The sequence below is a fragment of the Camarhynchus parvulus genome, chromosome 2 (assembly GCF_901933205.1).
Source record: "Camarhynchus parvulus chromosome 2, STF_HiC, whole genome shotgun sequence".
NCBI classification, from domain to species: domain Eukaryota; kingdom Metazoa; phylum Chordata; class Aves; order Passeriformes; family Thraupidae; genus Camarhynchus; species Camarhynchus parvulus.
In genome coordinates, this window is record NC_044572.1 from 137,271,497 (window position 1) to 137,296,607 (window position 25,111).

Here is a 25,111-nt window from a genome sequence, read left to right on the forward strand (position 1 = left end):
TTGTAAACGAAATGTGTTACCCTTGAAGTTTATACATTGAAAGTAGTTCTGTGTCTAGTAAAATGGAAGATATCTCACCTTATCATCTCTTTACTTGCATATTTCTGTGAGAGTGTAACAGAGTACTGCCTTATAAACTTGGAATGAAAAACTATCATCTCCTCCAGTAAATACTTTCAACATTTAACAGGTTGAAACATTTAACATATTTGGGTTTTACCATTTGTTGCTTAATTCTGATCACTGTTGTGCTTTTTTTATGGCCAGATCACAGGTACCTTCTCATGCTAGGGTGAAATGTCAATTGAGATTTCCCCTGCCACCAAATTTGCTACTCTCTGAGAGAGAGAGCGTAAATTTACAATTTTATAAACACAAAGTAAGCCTGAGAAAATTTGTTTCAATAGAATAAATCCAGCCTTTGAAATATTGTTCAGGGACATTCCCAAGTTTCTACCCCACCCTTCCTCCACCTTTGTAAACTGCTCCCTTTGTCTGCAATAGCCCCACACTTCCACAGCAACTACCAAGAAACTAAAAAAATCAGAAGAAACAAAAAAATCTGCATGTTACCCTCATGTTATTTAAAACAGCCAAAAAAGGCGTCTGAAAAATGGTAGATTCCTTGTGCCTGTAATGTTAGGTGCTAAGTGGAACTAGATGATGGTCAACTCAATTTGTCATTGTCTTTTCCCTCAACTATGTGAGACTAGTGGAATTTTCAGAACCAAGTAAGTAGCTGGCTTAATCTAAAGAAATGCTTAAAAATCCTGCTTTAATCTGCCCATTGCATGGAACAGTGAAGTTACCAGACCTCATCTTTTGTGGAATTGTATAAAAAAGTAACTGAAAATCTGTTTGGCTTGTTTGAATTTTTTTCCCATTGGTAATAATTGACTTATACAAATTAGACAGGAAAAAAATTAGGAGCCATTAATTAATTATACTTAGAAAAACAACACGTTAAAATATTTCTAAAGATTTTACTTTTTCCAGTAAGAACCACAAGATTTATTTATCTTGGAATGACTTACAATCCATTTTTGTCTAGCTGGTTATAATATTGTGCAGTCTTCTAATAGATGTGAAGTATCCTTTTTTCAATAACAAATTACACAATCTACTAGCAAGTCAGCGATTTCTCTTTCTTTTTCAACTACCATGAAGGCCATCCAGCTATAGTAATTTACTGAAATATATTTTCTTTTTACTCCTAAAGAAAACAATATACCTATGATAAGCAGCAGACAGAGCAGACCTCAAATACTGTGACTCTTGTAACTGTTCAGGTCTTCTTCCCCACTTGGTTTTACAATGACACATTTTAAAAAGCTCAAGGAAAATTTTTAGAAGGAATGTTTCTGTTGGGGAGGAAGGAGAGCACTATTTACATGCCCAGTTTTCAGATAAATTATGTTTAAAATAAAATCTAGCCTGAAACATCAGAATACTAGTAAGCATGGTGTGCCAAAAACATATACTACCATCTGACAGCACCTCAAACAGATTCCAGTCATTAACTTCATATGTGTCCTGAAGTGACAATATTCTGTATAAACAGCTCACTTTGCTTAAGAAAATAAACTTGTTTTCTTGAGTATGTTTGAAGCAAACATCTTTCCTGGTATGCAGACAGATCACCTTCCAGAATATCTACAGAGCACACTAAGTTTTTGTAATATGTCTTTTATATGTGGTTTTTGTGAAATACAGTCTACCATGATGGAATACACAATGATAAAGTAATTCTAGCAATTTTTTAAAAGCATACAAAGCATGTTCCTCTGACAAAAAGGGAGCAGAGTGATACGGTTTGGCCCTCCACATGAAGATCTACCTAAAGCTCAAGCAATTATACATTTCATATCCAGTTCCTTCATTTTTAGAAAAGGAAAGCCATAGTTTCATATGTAGAGGATTAGTCCAATGAAGCCTGGGGAAAGGAAAAGCTTCAAAATCTTCTTTGAACAGAAGACATAAACTGAAAGTAGAAATTACTATTAGAAAAGAAAACACCACATGTTCTAGAACAGATGCCCATATTTTCATTTTGTAGTGTTTTGTAGTGTTATCAGATTAGGTGGCACAAGGCAAAGATTACTATCCTCTTTTCATACCAAACACTGCTTATTACCAATTTATGGTGAAATACATTCTTTGCTGTCACATGTTCAGCAATTGTGTGCCTGAGAGTCACAGAAAAGCCTACATGAAACACATATCTGCATTTCTGGCATGACTAAAGGAACATATATTAGGTTTCCATATGGAAGTTCTCTCTTAGGTTAACAGCAGGAGTTATTTTAAAAAATTACACATTTCCCTCAGTGTCAAAAACTTGCAGGCCTCAGGGTCTCTTGTGGAGGTAAAATAATCACTTAGCACACAGTTCATCAAATTTCTCAAACGCTGGTTTTTATGCATTGAATCAAATCCTTTTATTTTTACAATGCAGAAAATAAATTTACCCATTTTAGCCTTATCTTTACAGAAAGAGACTATACTAAAAAAAACACCCTGCCTTTTAACATCTACTTCCCATCACCACTTCACTCCCAGTAACACAGAATTACAATTCCCACTACAGTAAATATACTCTTTCTTCATGTACAAATTCTCTTCTCTCTCCTTCCACTCTTAGCCAATTTAATGCCCATCTATCTTTCCACTGTCCCTGCTTCTTAAGCTTTGCCTGCTTACTCATGCAACTCTCACTGACTAAATACAAAACTAGTAAATTACCATCTTACAAAAGTGGTACACTACTATCTTCTGCATTTCTCACTGATATGTTTTTTGCCAATCCTTCTTTGCCTATTTACCTCTGGAGACTATGGCTAATTCATCTGATCTTTTTCTCAAAAAACATGATAAAGACACTTCTTTCCCCGGTTAAAACTGTAAGTAAACATTATCTTGTAGTCCATTTACTACTTAAATTTAGTAACCCACTTGGCTTGTTCAAGTCCCAGGATGTAACTGGCATATCTCTACCCTCACCAGAATGGACCTATAATACTATTTCACTGTTATGATATAAATTAATTACTACATAGTTTCCACTACACAGAATCTCATGACATCCATTACATTTGTAAAAAATACTTATTATCAACAAATATAAGGACACCTTTTACACAGCAAAGTTTCTTAAATAATGAAAATGTATTCATTTTTAAAATGTAAAATTAATAAAATGTAATCTTCAAATCAATATTGACCTGCAGTGAGATTACTAGCGTTTTACTCTTCTTGGGAGTAACGTCTAATTAACTTGCACTAAGAGTAGTCAATTCAATTTAAAAAATAAAAATAAATCTCTTCCTTCGGGGCGGAATCATTAAATGCTAAAAACTCCATTTCCAGCCCACTGTGAAGTGAAACAGTAAATAGGTGTTTCAAATAGGTCAGCTGGATTATTTTCTGTAAAGACAATAACACTGCATGTAAGAGCTATGTTTTCTTGGGCATTATTATTTTACAAACTGTTTTGTAGAAGAGGCAAACAAAATAAATGTATCTTTCAATGAAACATCAAGCTTTTAAAAGAAGTCTCTTCATATTTCTGGAGTCTTCTGCATATCTTAAAAATAATTGTGTAAAGCAACCAGGAGGCCCTACTACTTAGCAGGATGCCAATTTAAAAGAAGGAAACAACATGTTCCTTTGCCAGATTCCAAATCAACTTGATGTCCAGGCCAGGAACAAAGAACCACCATGCTCTGAGATAATAATTTAATAAAATTTGTGGCATCCGAAGTAGCAATCTTTACCTCAGCATGATATTCACAGGCATCAAATTTAATAAAATGGCCCCAATAAAAGTTAATCAAAAGTGTTTAAATGTATTGGCAATAAAATAAATTTTATGGCAGCAGAGTCAGTTCTCTTCTGTGTGTCAAATGAACTGAGCACTTAAAACGGGTGATGCATCAATACCATTTCAACAATGAAAAATGCACACATGTCCGGGAGGAGAGAAACTCCAGGCAGGAAGAGCACAGAAATTAGTAAAACACCCATAACACCATGTATTTTGTACTACACAGAAGAGAAAAACAACCAAAGGAGTTTGCTTTTCTTCAGCATGATCATAACTTTACCCAGGTTACAGCAACAGGTAATGTCTGCTCTTTCATTAAACAGGCAAATGCAGAACAAGTACCCAACACTAGAACAGTCACCATCAGAAGGTTTGCGGTTATTCTTACAAGAGATGAATTCTGCTCCACTCCCCACCACGCCAGTTTGAACACTCACCAGTATGAACCTCTGGAAGTTGTAACACACAAATTGTGACCCTAATTAACTTTCTTAGAGCTGGATGATGAATTGGAATGAGTTGGTTAATGTTACCTGTGTGCATACAATACAGCAGTTTGACAGAATCGTTTTCCACAGCAGGGGGACGAGGTGATCTTTAAGGTCCTTTCCAACCCAGGCCATTCTGTGACTCTAAAATTTTTACAAACAGCATCAGCAACTGCACTTGGCTCAAAACCTCTCAACTTGTCATTTGAACTTAAAACTGCTAAATTCTTTTCATCGGCAACAAGCAACAGGACAAGAGGAAATGGCCTCAAGCTGTGTCTCAGAAGGTTCAGGTCTGACATCAAGATGAATTTCTTCACTGAAAGGGTAGTCAGGCATTGGAAAAGGCTTCTCAGGAGAGTGGCAGAGTCACCATCACCAGAAGGGTTCAAGGATTGCCTGGACATGGCACTACAGGCTATGGTGTTCAGTAAAAGGCTGAACTCAATCATCTTGGAAGTCTTTTCCAACCTTAAAGATTTTAAGTTTTCTGCCTGGAAACCATCCATTACCCTTCTCATCACAGAAATCACCTTGTGCCACCTAAAAAGTTTCTAAGATTGTCTTCTGTAACAAAGACAAGCTTTGTACATCTGTTTGTTTCAAAATATTTTTCTTTAAGAAACTAGTTAAATAATGTTCAGCCCTAGTCACTCTTATTTTAAGGAAGAAATACTGGATGGCCTTCCTAAATGAGATGCAGATCAGAAATAAAAGACAAACCGCAGGTTTGGGGTAAAAAAAAGTAAGTAAAAAAATTTCACCTATCTTGAATACTTCACTTTATGATTTTGCCTTGCAGCATGAGATGCACGGTGGCATATTAAGAAGTAGAAAAAAATCATCCTGTGAGGCAAAGCAGCTGAAATGAAAGATTAAAACCAATTACCAGTTCTGTCAAGTCCACAGTACTTTACCAGAAAATACTGTTTACTTTTTTCTTTTTCCTCTACAAAGCTGAGGTCAAAAAATGTGTTCTACTTACTGAGCACATGATTATGATTATATTTTTCTCACTACCTTTGACTCTTCAGTGTCTTAAAACCAAAAGGAAGTCACTATTAATAACTGGTACATGTAATACAGAAATCATGTTTCATGATGTGGGGAGGTATGTAAGCTGTGTCCATTTTTATCCTTGTGTACTTTAAATCAGCATATATATTGTCATAGTTCAAAAAAAATTCTGAAGTACACCTCTACCTTAAGAATTACTACTTTGAGTCACCTTCCTGAAGATAGCTTTTCACATACACTACTACAAAGGATGCAGCCTGTAGCACTCTTTCCCCAAAACAGAAATTTCATTTTGATATGCCTCTTTAACCAATGACTTGAGGTATCCTTTCCCAGGACATACTTAACTTCCATGTACTCCTCCTAATCTGGATGGACAAGCAGGAATTTTACACTGACATGGTTAAAACAATTAAAAAAATCTCTGCTTATTTTATGCGTAACATGAAAAAAAAGATGAATAGGAAAAAACTAAGCAGAAGTTTACTCTGGGTAACAGAGAGGTGTGTCCATACACTAAAAGGGAAATGCAATTTTATTTAATGCTCATAAATTCTAACAGAGACAAAGCCATGCCTTCATGGGAGCATTGTTAGTTACTTTTTAGTTCACCCAGAATTGCCCAGCCACCACGAGGACAATACATATTTAGCTTCAAGCATGGCAACTCAGGCAGTACAGGATTACTAGCTCAAGATTTCTTTAAGTGACAAGAACAAAAGGAAACATACGAAGAATGTATTTTGACACCTGTATTTTGAGAAGAGTGGGAAGAAAGCCAAGACTCAACTATTTCCATGGTAATACTCTGCTCTTCAGCTTTTAAAAGAGACAGACAATTTGCATTGCTCTAACTTGGTTAAAAGAACTTTATTTCCCTTTTCAACAGCTGTCACCTCTAAGACCACAGTTCAAAGAACCACAGGAAAAAAAGCACAGGGAAGGAGCTCACACAACTGAAGAGCTGGAGGAACAAAAAGAGCTAGAATCAATTACTGTCTTTTGTGTAGGGAAATTAAGTGTTGTGATGCTAGACATCACAAAATTAGCATGAGATGAACTTCAAGTATTTCTGCCACAACTACCCAGGCATCCCAAGGAAGTTTTTTCAATTCTTCTATGCATCAGCTTCTTTAACCGTAAACTAGTGATAGTTTTTACCTCACAGAGAGGTTATGAGGCAATTAACTGATCATAAAGCACGCCAAGATCGTCAAATGAAAGGTGCTATGCAAGTGCAGGGTATTAATCTCACACTCCAGGTACAAATCATTCTCTTATCCCACCTTTTACCTAGTGTTGGCAGCTTTACAACCATTAAAACTCTCTACTACACACACTGGCTCGATTCCCTGCAGCAGACATCTTAGACACAGTGCACTTTTGTGGTTCAGCTACCTACACTTTCCTATATAAAACAAGGCATTTGGTTCAAGGCATCTGCAGCTTCAGGTAGACTGCCCAAACACCCAGCCTGCAAGCTGGACACAGACTGTGTTTTTGGCTGCAGTACTACAAGATCCATGAAACTTCTGTCAGCTGCATGTAATGTGTGGTGCTAGATACCATCTAATGAGCATAAAAGCTGTGAAGTAGAAGCAGCAAAAGGACCACCGGCCACCCTTGCAAATTTAACTCTTAATTGCATATTTTTCAAAACCTGCATTGGTTCTATTACCAGTTTAAATGCTTACACTTCATGCATCATAATGTTATTTAAATAATATATTAGATGGAGACTTCCTTCTAAATTAATAACACAATTTTAATTTTTGAACAGACAGTAACATAGTAACATAAACACTGGAAAATTTACACTCAGGATCACTGGTGATACAGATCCAGCAGAGGTAGCATAAAGGACAGTGCAGCAAAGAGATAGTGCTTTTATCAGCCTGGTCTGCAGGTCAGAAGATCAAGCAGAAAAAAGGTTTCCAAGCAGGAAGTGCAGGGGAAAAAGAGCAGCAGTGCAAGCAAGGGCAGTTCTGTTCTATGTTAACAGGACAAGCTGGGGGAAGGAAAGAAAAAGATCAAGGCAAGAGACAAGAGAACTATAAATCAAATGTAACCCTAATGCCATAATCTGGAAAGGGACTGGGAGAGACTTTATAAAAGGGAGACTTCCTAAAAAGAGGTGACAGTAAAAATTGATTTGTCATAGAGTGATATTCCATACAAAAAGATGGAATAAGACACCAAATGCTTCAGAAAGCTAAAGAAAATACAGCATTTGCAAGGTTCCAGATAGGACAGAAGAGCAGTTTCGGAGTCTGCACGTGTGGATGACATGATGACAACAAAGCCATTTCAAAGATAGCCTGGGACGCAATGAAGGAAATGCAAAACAAACCATAATGATGATCAAAGTTACACAGCACTGGCTAAATCCACTTTAGTCCTGCATTCACTATAGCTTCAAGTTATGATTTACTAGCATAAACAAAGTCTTTTTTTTTTCCTTCCACAGCTCAGAAGTGCTTTGGAGTTCCCCAAGCCTGAAAGCTACGTCCCTTTCCACTATTTTCTTCCAAGTCTCTTTTGAGTAATTTTCCCTTCTCACAGAGCCAACAGCAATAGCATTTTATAGATGTTCAGTGTGCTAGACACCTCTCTTCTACACAGAGACAGAAAAAAGCACACATATACCTTTACACGAGTTCTGACAAGAGAAAAGCATTTTGGGAAGAAAAATATCAACAGGACTTCTAAACAGTTAATACTTTTTAAATTAAAATTTTAAATTAAAAAACTACTGATGTAACTGATGTTTAAAAACACCTGATCAAGTATGTTCTTCGTGTCATGCGATATTAATTCTGTACCTACATTAAAAAAAAGCGGGGGGCCAGAGTGGTCTTAAGTTGTAAGAGTTTGAATGCATATATATGAAAAAAACATATTTAGCATTAGTAAATAAATTTTATGAAACTTGTAGTTATTCATCCATGTCTACAATTCTTTTATCACTTTTAGCCACAACTTGATAAAAACTGAGTTTTGGCCACACAAATTCTCTCCTTACAGAAGCAATCAGCATCTCTGTATTCCTCTCATGTGCTTCCAGTGGGCATGCACCTTCCTTTTTTACCTTATTTGCAACAGAAGATCCCTGCTCAGCCAAGCCGGCCTTCTGCCTCCCCTGCCTGACTCCCAACATTTCAGAATTGCCTGCTCCTGTGCCCTTAGGAAGTGATGTTTAAAATGTGACCAGCAGCGATGGACCCCAGCATTTGCAAAAACATTTTCCCAGGGGACTTTACTCACTAATTCCCTGAGCAGCCTGGAGTCTGCTCTCCTCATGTCCAGAGCTGGGGTCTTGCTGGCACTTTTCTTCCCGTCAACAGAGATTTTAAACTTTATCACTTTGTTGTCAATGTGGCCAAGACAGCCACCAATTTTGACTTTGCTCATGAGATCCACTCTGCTCACAAGCAACAAATCAAGGAGGGAACCTCTCCCTGCCAGCTCCCATAGGACCTTTTCCAAAGCTGTCATCCAGGTTTTTTTAGGAATCCTCTGGTGCAGGTTGTACCAGCTGTGTGATGCTCCCAGTTAATTTCTGGCAAGTTAAAGCCCTCCATAAGGACAAGGGTAGTTGACTTGGAAGTGTCTCTTAGTTCCTCAAAGAATAAATTCATCAGCATCATTGTCCTGGCTGGGAGGTCTACAGCAGACTCCTACAATGCATTATTTGTCTGCCCCTTGATTCTCCCACAGAGACTCTCAATTGTGCCATTGCCAACTGCGAGCTCCATACATTTGAACATTTCTATTACATACAATGACAACCCATAGCCTCTTCTGCCCTGCCTGTCCCTCCTGAAGAGCCTGTAAGCATGCAACAGGGCACTCCAGACACAGGACTCATTCCACCAGGTTTCACTCATACCAGTAATGTCACATTTCTGGGACTGGGACAAAGCCTGAAGCTCCTCTTGTTTGTTCCTCACGTAGAAACATTTTGAGTGTGGTAGATTGTATCCAATACCTGGTAAAGCAGATTGGGGGATTCACTAGTACGCCCTTCCTCAAGTTTTGGCACACGGTCCCATCACTCATCACTGGTGAGCCTTGTTTGTTCCTTTCTCCCTTCCAAGCTAGTTTAAAGCTCTAACAATGAGCCCCATTAGCTCCTGTCCTAGAGCTCTTTTTCCCCTTTGAGACAGATGAATCCTGTCAGGTGTTAGACTGGGTGTTGAGTATACCATCCTGCAGTCAAAAATCACAACGTTTCTCCACTGACACCAACACCAGAGCCATAACTTGACCTGATGGACCTCCTTATTCCTATTAATATTATTCCTTGTTACCAGAAGGCTCAAGGAAATCACTACCCACACTGCTGATCCTTCCACCAATCTCCCCAGGGCCCTGAAGTCTCTTTTGATTGCCCTCAGACACCTGTTATTTCATCACCACCAGCTTGAACAACCAAAGTGGACAGTAATCAGAGGGCTTTACTAAACTGGAGAGTTCTTCAGTAATGTCCCTTACCTGAGCCCCTGGGAGACAGCAGACTTCCCTGGGAGTGGGGTCCACTCTGCATATTGGGCCCTTTGTATCCCTTAGAAAGGAGTCTCCTATTGCAACTACCCCACTTCTCCAGTTAACAGAGGAGGTCGTGATACAGAGTAGAGGCGGCATTGCTTTAGGAGGCCCCACTATCCCAGAAAGACCTTCACCCACCTCATCAGCTGTCTGGCTTTCTAGTTCCAGAGCCTCACACCTTTGCAGAAGGTGCCAGTCCTACTTGTCAAATTCCAAGGAGGCACCTTCCTCCTGCTATGTGCAGTGACCTGCTTCCAGCCTTCTTTGTGAACAGACCCTTGACTAACAGTCCTTTGACTAATTAATTATCCTGCAGGGCTCTGAATCCACCTGCTTCTCCTCTGCAATGGACGTTTAAGACTCTCCAGCGTCTGAGACCGTGGTGTCTCTGAAAAGAACCGGTCAATCTCCTGCTCCTTGGCTGAAATACCATGTACCCTATCCACTTCCTCCCGTAGCTCCTTCACCTGGCGACACAGCTCTTAAACCACAGCACACCTTCTACAAAAGAACTGTTGGCTCCAGCCTCAGGGAGCGGTATCAGGCACTTCTGGGAACCTGTGACCTAGAGAGCTGCAGTAACAGTAACTATAACTGTTAGTGGTAATCTTCAAAAACACAGAGATAGGCCTTTACCTGAGCCAAAGATCTCCAATACGTTACAAGGAAATAAAACCAAAAAAGTCTACTTGAGCTGAAGGCCCAGAACATTAGCAACGCCTTTCCTAAAAATGGCCTATCCAAAAATGTGCTCTTAGAAGTGACAATGACTATTTTTATCCAAATTTACAATAAACAAAAAAATTTATCAATGTATTTCCATATTTAAAACACACATATTTGGCTGAAAGCCTTACAAGTATGTTGGAAGCAACTTAATGAGTTAATGGGGAATGGAAGAGCACATTAATATTATGCTTTAACACTTGAAAATAAAAATTGACCACTAACATTTGCTTCCTTCTGCCATTACCTTTTTAACCTTAAGAAGAGCACCACATTTGAGACCTGATCCAGACAGAAATAAACCCATTGATGAGAGATAACTGAAAGTCCCTTAAACACACAGGCTAGGTCCAGATAAGCCCAGGCAGTGACCATCTGCCCCCATTTATATGGCACTTCCCAGTTCACATCTGTACAAGCAAGGGCTCGGCTACAGGTCTGGCTGGAGCGCAGCTGGGTGAAGCAGAGCAGGACCAGGAACACACCAGCTGGGCACCAGGAGGAGTGACGGGACCTCAGCCCACCAAGGCAGTCCAGCATCTCCTGTGGACACACATTTAGAGGCTCACTTAAGCTTTGAAAGCAAGTAAAAGCATAGTGACACAAGGATGAGAACTTCTGAAGCAAGGAAAAGTGAAATAGGCAGGAAGGTTACAGAGTGCATGAGCATGGCCTGAAAATACAGACCTACTGCCATTTCAACTAAGATTGTAGCACTTCCTTGAATGCAAAAAAGTCAGCGGTAAAAGTTATTAAAAAATTTAGCTTAATCATTAAACGTTATTTGTTCTGAAAGAGAAAATGTGGACTAATGAAACAGTTACTTGCACATATTTAATGAATTTTAATATTAACACTACAGTTATAATATATCAAGAAAAAAATAGATTTTCCAATAATAAATATATATGTAACTTCAACTTTTGTATGCAATTTGAAAACAGAAAAAAGAAAAAACACCACAATAAGACACTTAAAATTGGGGAGGATTTGCCCTATTTCCCCCAAATTTGCCCTATTTCCTACTAAAATTACCTGTTCTTATTTTATAAAGTAGCAGATCTTAAAAGACATTTGGGCATTACTCCATGTTTACCATGTTCACATCAACTACTTTCCTTTATGTTAAAAAGGAAAAACCAGCAACATCTACAACTGAGTAAAATGACAAACAATTAAAAGTAAAATATTATTTCTTCTTTATACTATTCTGACAAACTTAAACTACATCAGTTGAGATGTTTTCATGCAAATGTTGGGTTTCCATTTCATAACTGTACATATTTCCAATTAAATCAAACCACCTTCACATCGGCCCCTGCACAAATGAAGACTTCCACATACAGGAGGGTGTATGGAAAATATTACTTAACTAGTTGACCAAATTACAGTAGTTGAAATGCATCAGTTTCAGTAATTTAAAAGTCTCTTTCAAATTCAGGATAAATAGGATATCAAAATCATAGGGACAGAGCTAAAAGTCATCTGATAGCCGTTTCCTCCCATTACGCACTGTTTGCAGCAAACATCTGGCTAACGTATCCCTCACAACCTCCCCAGACTTCCACCCAACCTGCCCTACTGTACCACTACTCTTAAGGGGTTTCTCCTCATGACTCACCCTAATACAAGTTGAACCTTCTGCTTCTTCTTGCAACCACCCTGGATGCAGGAAAAAATATCGGATAAACCCATTTTTCTTTAGAGAGATTTCATCAAATGTCCCTTCAGCCTCTCTACACTGAAGAAAGCAAAAGCACACAACAGAATCAATCCCAATTAAGAACTCCTGTCACCATTACTGTAAAACACTAGCTGTTACACAGCTGTAATACTAAAAAGGGGGGGAAGGCAGGGGAGAGGGCATTTTCAGCAGCAGGTAACTCGGCAAGAAAAGCAGTGTCGTTCGAGGCTCAATAATATGCTCAAGTATCCACGACCAAACCAATACCCAGACACCACCAAACAAGCAGCTCTCCTACCTCTGCCAATCAGCAAAGCCTCAAAGAGATAACCTACACAACTTCTATATGGTGATGGCTTTATTTCATAGCTGCAGAACTGTATCAAAACTTTATCAATAGAAACAATAAAAACAGATCCTTCCCCTATTCAAGTTATTAAGATGGATCAGATTTTATTAATTGGTTAGCAAGTATGAGCAGGATCAGAGGCTGGACCAAAGTGCTCCTTCTTTCATGTTAAAATGCCACTGAAATGCAAGAAGAGAAAGCAAAGGGAAATCTTAAGGAGCGTGTCTGCATTGTGCAAAGGGCTGCGCTGGGAACCCAAGGCTGGACCAGAAGTGCATTGCAGAGCTGTGCACCAGGCCTACAGTCGTGCATACCTCCTTGTGACACCAGGTCCTAAGGGACACAGCTGCACCAAACCAACACACACGTGGCCTTACTGACATCTACCCTGATCCCTCCATCCAAGATGACAGCACTCATTCCCTGTAAACTCCTCTGTCTACTGCCAGCAAGCCTGAGTTATTACCACGAAATGATGCGTCCCACATCTCCTGAAAGTCATCTACTGCTCTTTCAGATTACAAGTCTTGTTTAAACAGGTGCCTTTGTTCCGTGGTTGACACATTGAACTAGCATCTCTCCCATACCAGTTTCCCATTTGAGTACTGTCTTGATTTTTGCAATTCCTCTTTGTATTGTGTCAGATTAAAATCAAAATCACAGTGATGACAAGGAACATTGATGTTGTAAACAGACACCTCTCTAAATAAAGTTGTGATCAAAGCATCGAGTAGCCCAATAAAACCCAGGTGGCTCTAGCTTATCATATGCCATATTCATTATTTAAAGTGTCCCATTTAATAGATTTCCAGGTGTCAACAAAAGGTTTGTGCCAGTTCTTTCGTTTTTGGCTCTGTTTATATATCTGGTGCCTTTTGATTAGAAGGTCTAATATTAAAAAATAGAAAAGTTTAAAAATACCTATTTTAAAATCAGGCATTTCACCACAGTTGGCAAAACCACAGAAACCAGTGTGTCTTTGTATTATTCACCATCTACATAAAGCATAGCTAATTACAGAGGAATACCAAATGACTCATGTCTACCATAGTTTTCTGTGGGCCAATATGTTTATCCAAAAAAGTCCAAAAAATTTAAAAATTTAATGTCAACTTCACGAGATTTAATCTGGAAGTTTCATGTAAAAACACAGTCAAAATTTTTACCTACTTATGGAAGTCATAACCTTTAAAATTACTATAAGCTCTGACAGCAAGCAGATAAAGAGGAAAAAAAAGCTGATTAGACATTTATTCTTCATTTAACTTTGTGCTTTATGTGTTCGAACACATCAATTAATTTTTCACTTGAAACATCCTTACAAGAAAAATGCCTTGGAAGATTTGGTCAAGTATCATACAATGGAGCACTGTGAATAGCAGGAACCTTTTGCAAATGTCATTTTAAAATAAGTAAAACCAAGAGCTCAAATTTCTACATTTGAGGATAGAGGGGTATTTTGTTTTTAATTCTACATCATTGCATCAAAGTAGAATTTTACAAGGCACTTCCTCATCCCTCACCCTGTCATTCATCATTTCAAGTAGTGTCTTGCTTCCACTCCAAGCGCATGTTATTTTCTGACCCACTATTTCAAATTCTTTTCAAACAAAAGAGACAAAATTTTTGCATGGAAGTAAGGTTTAGAGGTCTAATCTTTCTAAATTGCTATGGTATTTCACCTTCCAAACCCCCACTTGCCTTTCAGCTATAACTGAAATTTCAGTTTCCAAATTAACCAGGTACAGATGCCAACAATATTCCACTGAAAGCCATTAAGAACTGGACACCTAAACTCCTGTACTGTTTCTAAAATGTTTGAGCAAGTATGTGTTTGTATAATGTTCAGGACACCCAGAGCCAGCTGACGCCTCTGGGCATGAGCACAGTAAAGCATAAATCAGGTCACGCTTCCTAGTTTGAGAGCTACACAGCTTTCAGGGTGGAAGCACTAACCTCATTCCAATTTACATCTAAACATTTCTTACTCCCACTCCTTATTCCATCTCCTCAGCATTCCTCATATCTTCAACACTTAGTGCCTATTGGAAACCATCACTGCCTCCAAGTCCAGTAAACTGACCAATCCCAAACCCATCCTCAACTGTCCTTTCCTCTAGTCTTCCACCAGTAATGCAACACCAAATGAATCTGACAGTGAAATGATCTAAAAAGAAAGCACATGGCAGAATGAAACTAAATATAAAAAATACATACATACATATATATGTATATATGTGTGTATATGTATTTATATATATATGCTTGCAGGCAGACATTTCATTAACATTTTTTAGTTTTGCAATTTTTTCTATTTCTGAGGAGAATCATAATATTTGGTCTAGTTCCTGAACAGTTGGTGTTGCACTCTTATCTCTCTTACACATGATGGGAGGTACGGAACTAGACAGCAACATACCAAGTCTAGAAAACCATTCTAGGTAGAACTGAAAAAAAAAAATATCCTGCCCCTGTATCTTTGGTTACTCCTGGTAGGACTGAGGACAATGTTTCTCAGCTACAAGAACCACTAGGCTCAGGGGACGAAGACCTTCAGAATTTCCTGAGTATACAAAGACCTCCATTTTTACAAGTGCCTGCTGTTCCACGGTGTGAGAAAGTCTTTCAGGCTCAGTGTGTATCAGGAGTGGCACCCAGTGTCCAAACTGCATCCTTACAACAGCGTCTCCAGTTCTCTCCTCAGTCTCTCCTTGTTCCTTTCTCCCAGGCTGCAGTTACAGAAAATCAGCAGTTCTCTGCTTAAACTGTACATATACTCTAAGCTAAGTAGTGTACACACACTTTTTGCCAAACTGTTTAAATCAACTGTGCACACATGAATGAAATTTTTAACTATTCAATGTGGACAAGAACTATTAAGTCCCGTAAAATCTTTCAATTAAGCCACAGAGATACAGATTTAAACTCTGAATGAAATCAACATTTGTGTAGACTATGGTCTTTTAACTATACTCAACAACTGACTTCACAGTCCCAGGCTGATTTATTCTCGATCATTGGCACTGCTTTAATAGTCCACACCAGTCTTCCTAAACACATTTTGTTAGAACAGAAGTAAAAATCACTAAAAGAATTAGAAAAAAACCCCAAAACAACAAAGCCCCAACAAACAATTTTCCTGTTTTGCAGCTATGCAGGATTTTATAGACCATCTACCGTGCTTGGCAAAAACAACTCAGTAAAAATGAGACTAACAAATCTAGAAAATAAAATTGTTTTGTTCTTCCCAAAACTGATCAGAGGGATAACACTTAATTTTAAACAAGATTCAACACCGAGAGTAAGTTATAAAGAAAGCTTCTCCCAAATTGCTGCAAAAGCTACAATTTCTAGCTTTTTTTTTTCTTTCATTATCACAGAGTAGCAGAAAACAGATCAAGATAAAACACTTTATTATTATAACAATTATCCTAAAGCATTAAACAGCTATTATTCTATCAGTAGGTAAGAGCACAGTATGGAACAGTGGAGCAATGCAAATTGGTAAAAATTAAAAGAAAAAAAAGTAGGAAAAGAAAAAAAAACCTATTTCCATCTACAGTCAAATTGCAAACACCCCTTTAAATAGTTTTGCCAAACTTCACCTGGTCAGTTTTCCTTTTTCACTAATATCAAAACCTAACCCCCACCATAACATCTCTCCCCTCAAACAGTGAAGCCCAGCACTCTTTGCCTCACGTGTGCAAGCTGCAAGAACATTACATGCACCTCTTCAGGAGTCAAATGCCTTGCAGCTAAGTGAAATTCTGAGTTGATTAAAACCTGAAAGATTAGATCTCAGCTCTACTGCAAATATCTCTAAAGAAGCTTTTGTTTCTCAACCAAAGACACAAAACTGGCACAATTTAACAGTTTATTGAGAACTTCAAAATCATGATGTTCACAGTCTGCAGTTCCTCCCTGACCCCTCCGATTTCTCTGCTGCATAAAAGAGCACTACAAAATCTGCAATAAAGCCCACATGGATCAGGTTTTTACATATAAATACATATACACACACAGATACTGAACAGCGTGTTCAAATCCTTGAATTACTTCCCTGGTAAGATTTATTTTGTTTCAACGAGACTTCTACTTGCAAAAACACGCACACATTGCACAGCAAATACATCTCTTGTTAGGTGCCTAATATGGCCAGGGAAACCATTTTGATTATTCTGTGCCCGCTTATGCATTGTCCTACAAAACAATAAGATAGAACAGCAAGAAACTAGCAATTAAGGGAGTCTAAATGCACATCGGGAATCACTAAAATCCACGCTAGCCAAGTCAGGAACAATATGACTGATGAATAGCCCATATTATATTAGGATTGTTAGCAAGTGTTAGAAAATTATCCTTAGCAGATGTCCCTTATGACCTATATATATCACACAAAGAATATGCCTGTCTCGTTTTCTAAAAAAGTTTCAAGAAATCTTTCCATTTTTATTTCTGAGTAGAACTCCACATGTCTGCATGCTGGCTATAAATATGTAGAGAGGATTTATCACACTAGCTTACAAAAACATGTAAGTATTTTACTGTAAACAACCTATTTTCACATATATTTTTCTACTGCATGAATTTACACTGTACTGAGGCATGTAACCCAATAAATGAAATCAAACTGTGTATTCAGCACAGTGAAACAAAAGGCAAGATACGTACTACTACTGCAACTTATCAACCCACACACCACAAACCAAAACAGAGTGAATTTCTTCAGTCAGATGGGTGAGAGCCGTATCTGCAATAAAAACATTTTGTGGATGCAGTCAACAAGGAATTATATAAATTTAAGTTACTGTACACTATTACATGTGCAACTATGCACACCCTGCTCATCTTTACTAGAGCTTTAAAGTAGTTTTTACTTTCTTAGATTTTGCTGATATTAAGATTCTATACAGTGGATTACCTTCAAACTACAGAGATAAGCAAGATATGCTCAGTTTGAGCTTTCTCAGTTTCTCCATATATTTTTGACTGCACCACTGGATTTCACAATATGTATTAATCATAAACAACTAATGCTAAAATAAAGATACAAACATAAACTTTACTAAGATTTTTCTATTTTCTATCAAAGACTAGTATTTTTAAAACATCTTAAAGTTCTATAATTTTTTATGAAAAAAATTCTTATATCTCTAACTTCGCTGCTGCAGTGGGTTTCCTGCCAGCAGAATGGATTTTGAGCCTGTTCCTCAACTACTTAATTCCAAATTCAGTCCTGAACCTTGGGCCAGCTTCTTGTCTCTGCCTTTCCATCAAAAAAATAAATGTGAACACTATGAACAAAAGAGGTGCAACTTAGCTTTCATGTGTACTGTATCTTGAGTATGGAACATTTTCTTAGAGAATAATGCCACATAATTTTTCCACATTATGCAGTTGATACGTCCATAGAATATTATTGAGCAAGAAATAAGAATGAAAATGATTTTTCATCATTTACTACTACTACTATTTATTTCAATCAGTTTCTATTACCTCTCACACAGATGTATTGATTTGAACTGCTTTGCAATAGAACTACAGGCATTTCCTTAATTTTAGCTTTCAGAAAAAAAAATAGGGGATCTGCTCATTTTGCTGTGCTTGCCTTTATTACAGCTTTCTTTGGGAAAGGAAATGGCTAAATACTTGCATTAGCAAAAAAGGAAAGGAGGGGGAATGGAAAGAGGTAATAAGAAGGTGTTGAAAGAACTCTCTCTTCCTCTTGGTCCAGTCCCACTGGGAAAAGAACAGATGAGCACAGAGTCCAAGTGTATGGCCAAGGCTGAGGGGAACCACAAGGTCCACAAATAATTGGTCCCTTAAGAAAGGACATGCTGCAGACCCAAGCAAGACATGCAAAAAGCACAGAGAGTGAGATCGAGGCAGTCCTACTGAAACAGCCATTCCTGTACCACATTGTCCAAGATCAAGGAATAATCATCAAGGATGAAGAAGCTGAAAGTTTTTAGCAGAACTGACAATGTTTTCACTACAACTGACAGTGTCTTCACTACACTGGGCTTCCTTCTGGATGAAGCTTTAGTTCCTCCAAACAGAGAGGCAGACACAACAGCTAATATTAAGTATGTGTGTGTGTATATATATATACACATACACACACATGCACTTTCATTATTTAATTGGTTATCTGCTTCTGTGCTCTTCTATGTCTTTAGTCAGTGCTGAGCTGATTACATTAGCACCAAAAAAATTAAATTCAGAATATCTCATTTGTAATATTTTACCAAAACTGAAGGTAAAAGAAACTGGGCTTTCATACTGCTAACCATATAAAAAATTAATGAGTTTCTGCAAGTCTTACAAAATTATATTAAATATCCATATAACAAATTAAATTATTGTATATCATGATTATAAATAAAAAATACAGCTAAGATAGAACACAAGCTACAAAGTAAAAACTGGCTTCAAGATGAAATCTTCCATATAACGAAATGTTTAAATAGTTGAGTTGGATACAATCTCCCAGCTCATTTTAATGCTGCTGAAAATCAGTTATATACATCTGACTACCTATCTCTTAAAACAGATGCTTTTCTAACTTCATTTTCAGGTTAAGTAAGCGAATATTCTTAAACACAATTTTAAGTAAAGTACAGCATGGAAGTTTATTAAGTATGATAATAATATCCCTGCAATTGCGAATTATGGAGAAAAAAAAATCAAGCAACCGACAACAGATTTTAGGCTAGGTTTATCTGTCTAATATTGCTCAAGGAAAAATGCCATTAAATATGTTTTCTTTAAAAAACAAAAAGCTAAGAGCTAGTAGAACATTTTGCATTTTAAATCAAATTACACTAACTTATTTTGCAGCAAAATTTCAATGGAAACTGATTTAAATAAAACTTTAATATGCGTGGTACTTTAAAGAGCAAAATAATTTCTCTATTTTGATATAAAATTAGATGTTGAACAAAAGGATTAACCTACCACTTTAGAGTATTGCCCCTACAGTAAAAATCAACTTGAAAATCCAAAAATGCAGTAAACAAAGCATTTCAGGCAGTTTGTGCAATACTGTCAGAAGAGGAATAGCTGATGTGCAATTTTTAAGTCTGCACAGTACAGTAGTGCAAATCCCTTTAGATAAACCAAGGAGCTCCATCACAATTGCTGTCTCCTCTTTCTTAGTTAGCGTGGTAGAATTGGGAAGCAAAGAAGCAATCCCGCAGAACAAGCAAGCTCCATCCTGCTTTTAGGATACACACATGGAAGTCTGGATCAAATTCTCCACATCTACACTGACCCTTAGAGCACACAGCACATTTAGGCCGATTTAAGAACCGAAAAAACACCGAGTCAGGATGGTCAATGCACTTTCTAACATATTTTCTGAATTCGTTTGTGTAACAGATTACAGACACCGTGCCCGAGAAGGCACCGTGCGCCCTGCGCTGCCGCACGCCCCGGGACACCCGGCCGGGAGGGCGGCGCGGGCTGGGCCGAGCGCTGGCCACGGGCGCCCTCTGCCGGCGGCTCCCGGCCACGGGGAGACGCACGGACATGGGGGGGACACACGGACACGGGGCGGGGACACACGGACACGGTGGGGGAACACACGGACACGGGGGGGGACACACGAGGGGCCATGGCGGGGACACCCGGACAATTCACTTGCCTCGGGCACAAGCAGTAGAAGCAGCGTTTCTTAGCACTTGTGATTACAAAAGCATCCTCCGGCATACACTGCCGCCTCTGATAGAGACAAGCACACTTCAGCCCGCGCCCTGTGAAGTGGCCTTTAACTGGGATTCCTTCTTTCTTACTTATTGAAGATAAAAACCTCCAGTCGTTACAGGTAAGTCTGCACAGTATGAAAACTTAGGCAAAACATTTAACAGGCTGCATGCCTGCTACTCCACTTAACCATCACAATTACACAAACCATGTGAATATTAGCTTCCTTCCAGGAAACAAATCAAGGAATTGCACTAGGGACAAGTAAAGTACAAAATAATTCAGGTATGATTAGCAGTTTCATTAAAGAACCTTGAAGATGTCATACATCTTATTAAATGACAATTAATTTTGTCCATCATTATATTGCAATATCAGTTCTGGCAAACCATAAAAAAATATTGAAGATCAGATGACATTATTTTGAGTGCTTAACAACTGACCATCCACCCTTTGTCATAATCCTCTGAATTCCTTATATAAATTAAACCTTATTGAGCCTATGGACTATTTCACATATTCATTATACCAAATGATAAAGAAAGAAACAAAAGCAAACAAACAAGCATAAAATTCTATATCCTTTTTTACACAGAGAACGAAGTGTAACTTCATAAATGCATGGACAAACCTGACAGGCTTTCACCAGCACTCAGTAATTGAAAAGTCAACATTTACACAGTATGGCTTTCTTCCTAAATTACAACAGGCCTTACAAAAAACACAGATGAGGAATTTACATAAACGACTACAACTGGAACCAGAACCAAGCCTGTGATTAGGGAGCTTTTGGGTTATCTGTTCCTGCCCTTAGTGAAATAAAACTCAAATATCATCATGTAACCTGATTTCTTCATTTCATAAACATTCAATTTTCTTAAAGTAAACAACAAAAGACATGAGCTACAACTGTTATATCTAAAGAGAATAAACCTATACAAACAAAAGAAAGAAGAAGAAAAAAACAGCTAGTATCTGTCTATTCAGAACATAGTTACAGTCATTGCATGTTCAAGGTCTGTCACACAATACAAGAGAAATACAAGATGATAAATACATTGATAAAACCTTTCATTTAAAATGGGAATAAAACAAGAAAAACTGACTAAATCTAACCTGGACAGAAGCCTTTACAGAAAACAGATGAACCAACACTGCTGGGAGGGCAGTGATTTAATGATACCAGGACTTCTCCAGCAATGGTAACAAAAGAAATCAACCCTCACAGAGTCCATTTGGACCCTATTGCAACAAGGCTTATGAAAGGTCTAGAAAATATGTCTTAAGAGAACAGCTGATGGAGCTGTGTTTGTTCAGTCTTGAGTAGAGGAGGCTCGGGAGGGACCTCACTGCTCTCTACAACCATCTGAAAGGAGGGTGCAATGAGGTGGAGGCCAGTCTATTCTGCTTTGCCTGCAGTGGGGACCAGAGGAAACGGCCTTAAAGTGAGACAGGGAAGATGCAGATTAGGTATTAGAATTTCTTTTTCCAGTGTTGGGGTAGTCAGGCATTGGAATAGGTTGCCCAGGGAGGTGGCAGATTCACCAGCCCTGGAACTATTTAAGGGGTATCTGGATCTGGTCCTGGGTGATGTGGTTCAGGGGTTACAGTGATAGTACTGGGCAACAGTTGAACGTGGTAATCTTCTCGTTTTCTTCCAGCCTTGATGATCCTGTGGTTCTACCTGAAGCCCTCTGCTTCTGCAAGGACCACACGTCACACGTGAGTGAACGGGCAGCACTGCAGGTAAGGCTCAGCAGCTCAAATTGCTGCTGCCCCTGGCCAAGTAAAACCCTGAATAAGCACTTTTTATGAGCTATGACAACTCTGTCCACATGAAACTGCACCCATCTGAAGCTGAAAAAATGGTGGGTTTGTGGAAATGTCATACTATGTTATTTCTAGTTGTTACTGAATGATTACACAACTAAATACAACCAAAAGCACAGAAAACCAGAGGTAATTGAATATTTAATCATCTAGCTAATTCTAACCTGAAAACAGAAATTAATCTTCCTAAGTAACAAAGCCAAAAATCATGTTGGGGGATAGGGGGAGAAGGCATCAGCTTTCCTTCTGGAGCATTTCAGAGGGAGTCTAATAAAAGAAGAAAAGGTTACAACCATATAGAACTTATTTTGATATATAATTATATAACTGTCTCAAAGTTCCAATTGGCATATTTACCACAGGACCTGGTTTATCATCTTAGCTCTGTAACTAAGTTACTAAAATACATCAGACTGAAATAAATCTGTTTCAAAGCAATGTCTCACAACATCTATAATGAGTGACAAGAGGTATGCTTCATTTTTGACTGTTGTATTTCCAAGAAGGGAATATAAATTTCCTTTAAATTGGGAGAAAAGCTACTCAGTGAAAAGGACTGAAGATAAAGTCAATAAAGTGCAAAGGATTGAACTTAACATGTTGCTTAGAAATATATAGACATGAAAAGTACCTTTATTTATCAGGAAGAACATAGAGAAAATAAGGTTTTCAGTAAACCTTAACTGAAAGACAGCAAAACTATGCTCAGACAAAGGCTCGGAAGTGCCCTAAAGTGAAAGCACTTCTCATAAAACTACCCTCAGTAAGACAAGCTGGAATACTACAACTTTTCACTGAAGTACCTAAGCCAAAAATCCTTACAGCAGAAATCTGATTTTCCCTAAACTAGAGTTGAATCTGTGGGGTGGAGGATGTGGGGAAGGGGAGACAGGGGGCACAGGAATAGGGGTTGTACGTGTAAATCACTGAAGGCATCCTTATGAAGTTTAAGATCAGTGCTTTGAAAAATAAAGCCAATGCCTATGAGGATTTAAGTGCACCAGCAATAAGGAAACACAATTATGTGAAAAGCAAATGCCAAACCAAAAGCCCAAAGTGCAGCCCTAAAATACTGAACATTCACATTGAAGCATCTTTTGCTGAGGACTCAACAACAATTCTGCAATTTTCCTCTATTAGCTCACACATCATCAACTAAACTTCACCTACAGATTTCTAACAGAGGGCTGGGTTGAACCCTCTCACCCCCACTAAAAATCTCATGCTGTAGCAGACCAGTCTAAGTGTTTAAGACTTCCCTGACAGGAAATCTTACCAAAAAAATTGCACTTTGTAAAAAGAATCATAGGAAGACAACACTTCAGGGGAAACTTTCTATGATGCAAAACACCTGCAGATTCATACATGGTGGACAGTCTGCCCACATTTGAAATAAGAATTACCTGAAAAAACCTCTCTCTGTTTTCTGTAGTTTCAGAAATAGTCCAATTCAAACTGCATTAAAAATGTTCTTGCAGTAAAAGTTCAGATATGGGGTTTTTTTAAAAAATAATTTTTGAAGTAATTCTGTAACAGCAAATAGTCAAAATTTGATATTATCTCAAGCATTAGAAGCAAGAGACAAAATGGCACCATAACAAATGCATAACTAAGCATATTTAAAGGAATGGTTGCTGTAAGCAAGTTTAAATACATCTTTATCAAACTGATTCTTAAATGTGATGCATACCTATTTCAAGTTCAATTTAAGGATATTTTCTTAGCACCCTCAAAAATGTGTTTTGTATTAGGTTTGCACAGCTTAAAAGAGGAAAACATTCACATAAATGTGTCTTGCCAATTACCCAACAGTTTATTTGCTCAAATATCACCCTCCTGTACAAAAGCTCAAATTCTCTTAGCAACAGTCACCTCGAGACCACTAAGGCCTACACTAAGGCAGCAGATGATGCAACATCATCCTGACAAAAGAGCACAACATTAAGTATTATTCTGTGTGACAGCAGCACTGAAGTGCCAAGGCCTTTGTATTTTCCCCCCATATCTGTGGGCCTGAATTTGTGCAAATATATAAAGCCAGGTAGAGTATTGAAGTAACACACAAGTCGTAGGGGGAAGGAGGTGTCTTGTTTTCTTTGGTTTTTAGCATCCTCAATTTTAGTATTCTGGCACATAAGATTTCAAGTAGATTTCTCTACTTGAATTATCTGCATCTAGAAGAAAAAGAATCTTTTGAAAATCTGGCAGGACGCTTGCATAGGGAAACACAGCTCCAGGAAAAACAAACGGGGCATTTATAAAACATTGTTTTTCACACTGGCATGACAGAAGACAACTCCGATGAGTCTAAAAAGATACCAAAGGCTCAAGCAAGCAACCCCAACAGCCATTCTGTTTAGGTTTTCATCTTCCCTAGGCTCTACTACATAGGTTAAAGAGCCCAACAGGCCCCTAGTAAAGGGAATGCAGAATGAACACGAGCACTTTGCATTTTCTAAGTGATTCAGTCATTTTAACTGCATTTCACTGAGAAGAATACAGAGGCAACATCTCTGCGATCCATGTAGTACAGGCTAGGGAAGATGGAAACCCATAGGAAATTCTCCTGAATTAGCTTACAGGGTTTAGCACAGGCAAGCTCCCCAGCCTGGCTGCAGATTCCCCACCACTGCCAGAGGCAGCATCAGCCTCACTGCCACAGGCTCACTCCCCTCTCTGGCCAGTTTGCTCTGCTTTCTGTGCCACAGCATCGGAACAGAAAGCTGAAAAGTTAAAGGGTCCAGGTGAGGGAAACTTTGCCTTTGGACCTTACTTAATGTTAGGATTATTGCCTACTTGCTAAAAAAGGAAAGACTTGCACCAAAAATCACTTTCCTGGAAGGAAGTTTCTCCCACAGAGAGTTGAACCCTGCATACCAGATCACAGGCTTACAGCTCATCATGGGAGCCATCCTATAGTGAGCTGAATCCATCTCTGACAC

General features: G+C 38.4%; 1 protein-coding gene across 1 annotated transcript in view; it reads right to left on the minus strand.

Annotated features, from left to right (window-relative positions):
* The window catches only part of EIF3H (eukaryotic translation initiation factor 3 subunit H), an 85,596-nt gene that overhangs the window by 39,968 nt on the left and 20,517 nt on the right, over nt 1-25,111 (minus strand). The window lies entirely within an intron of this gene.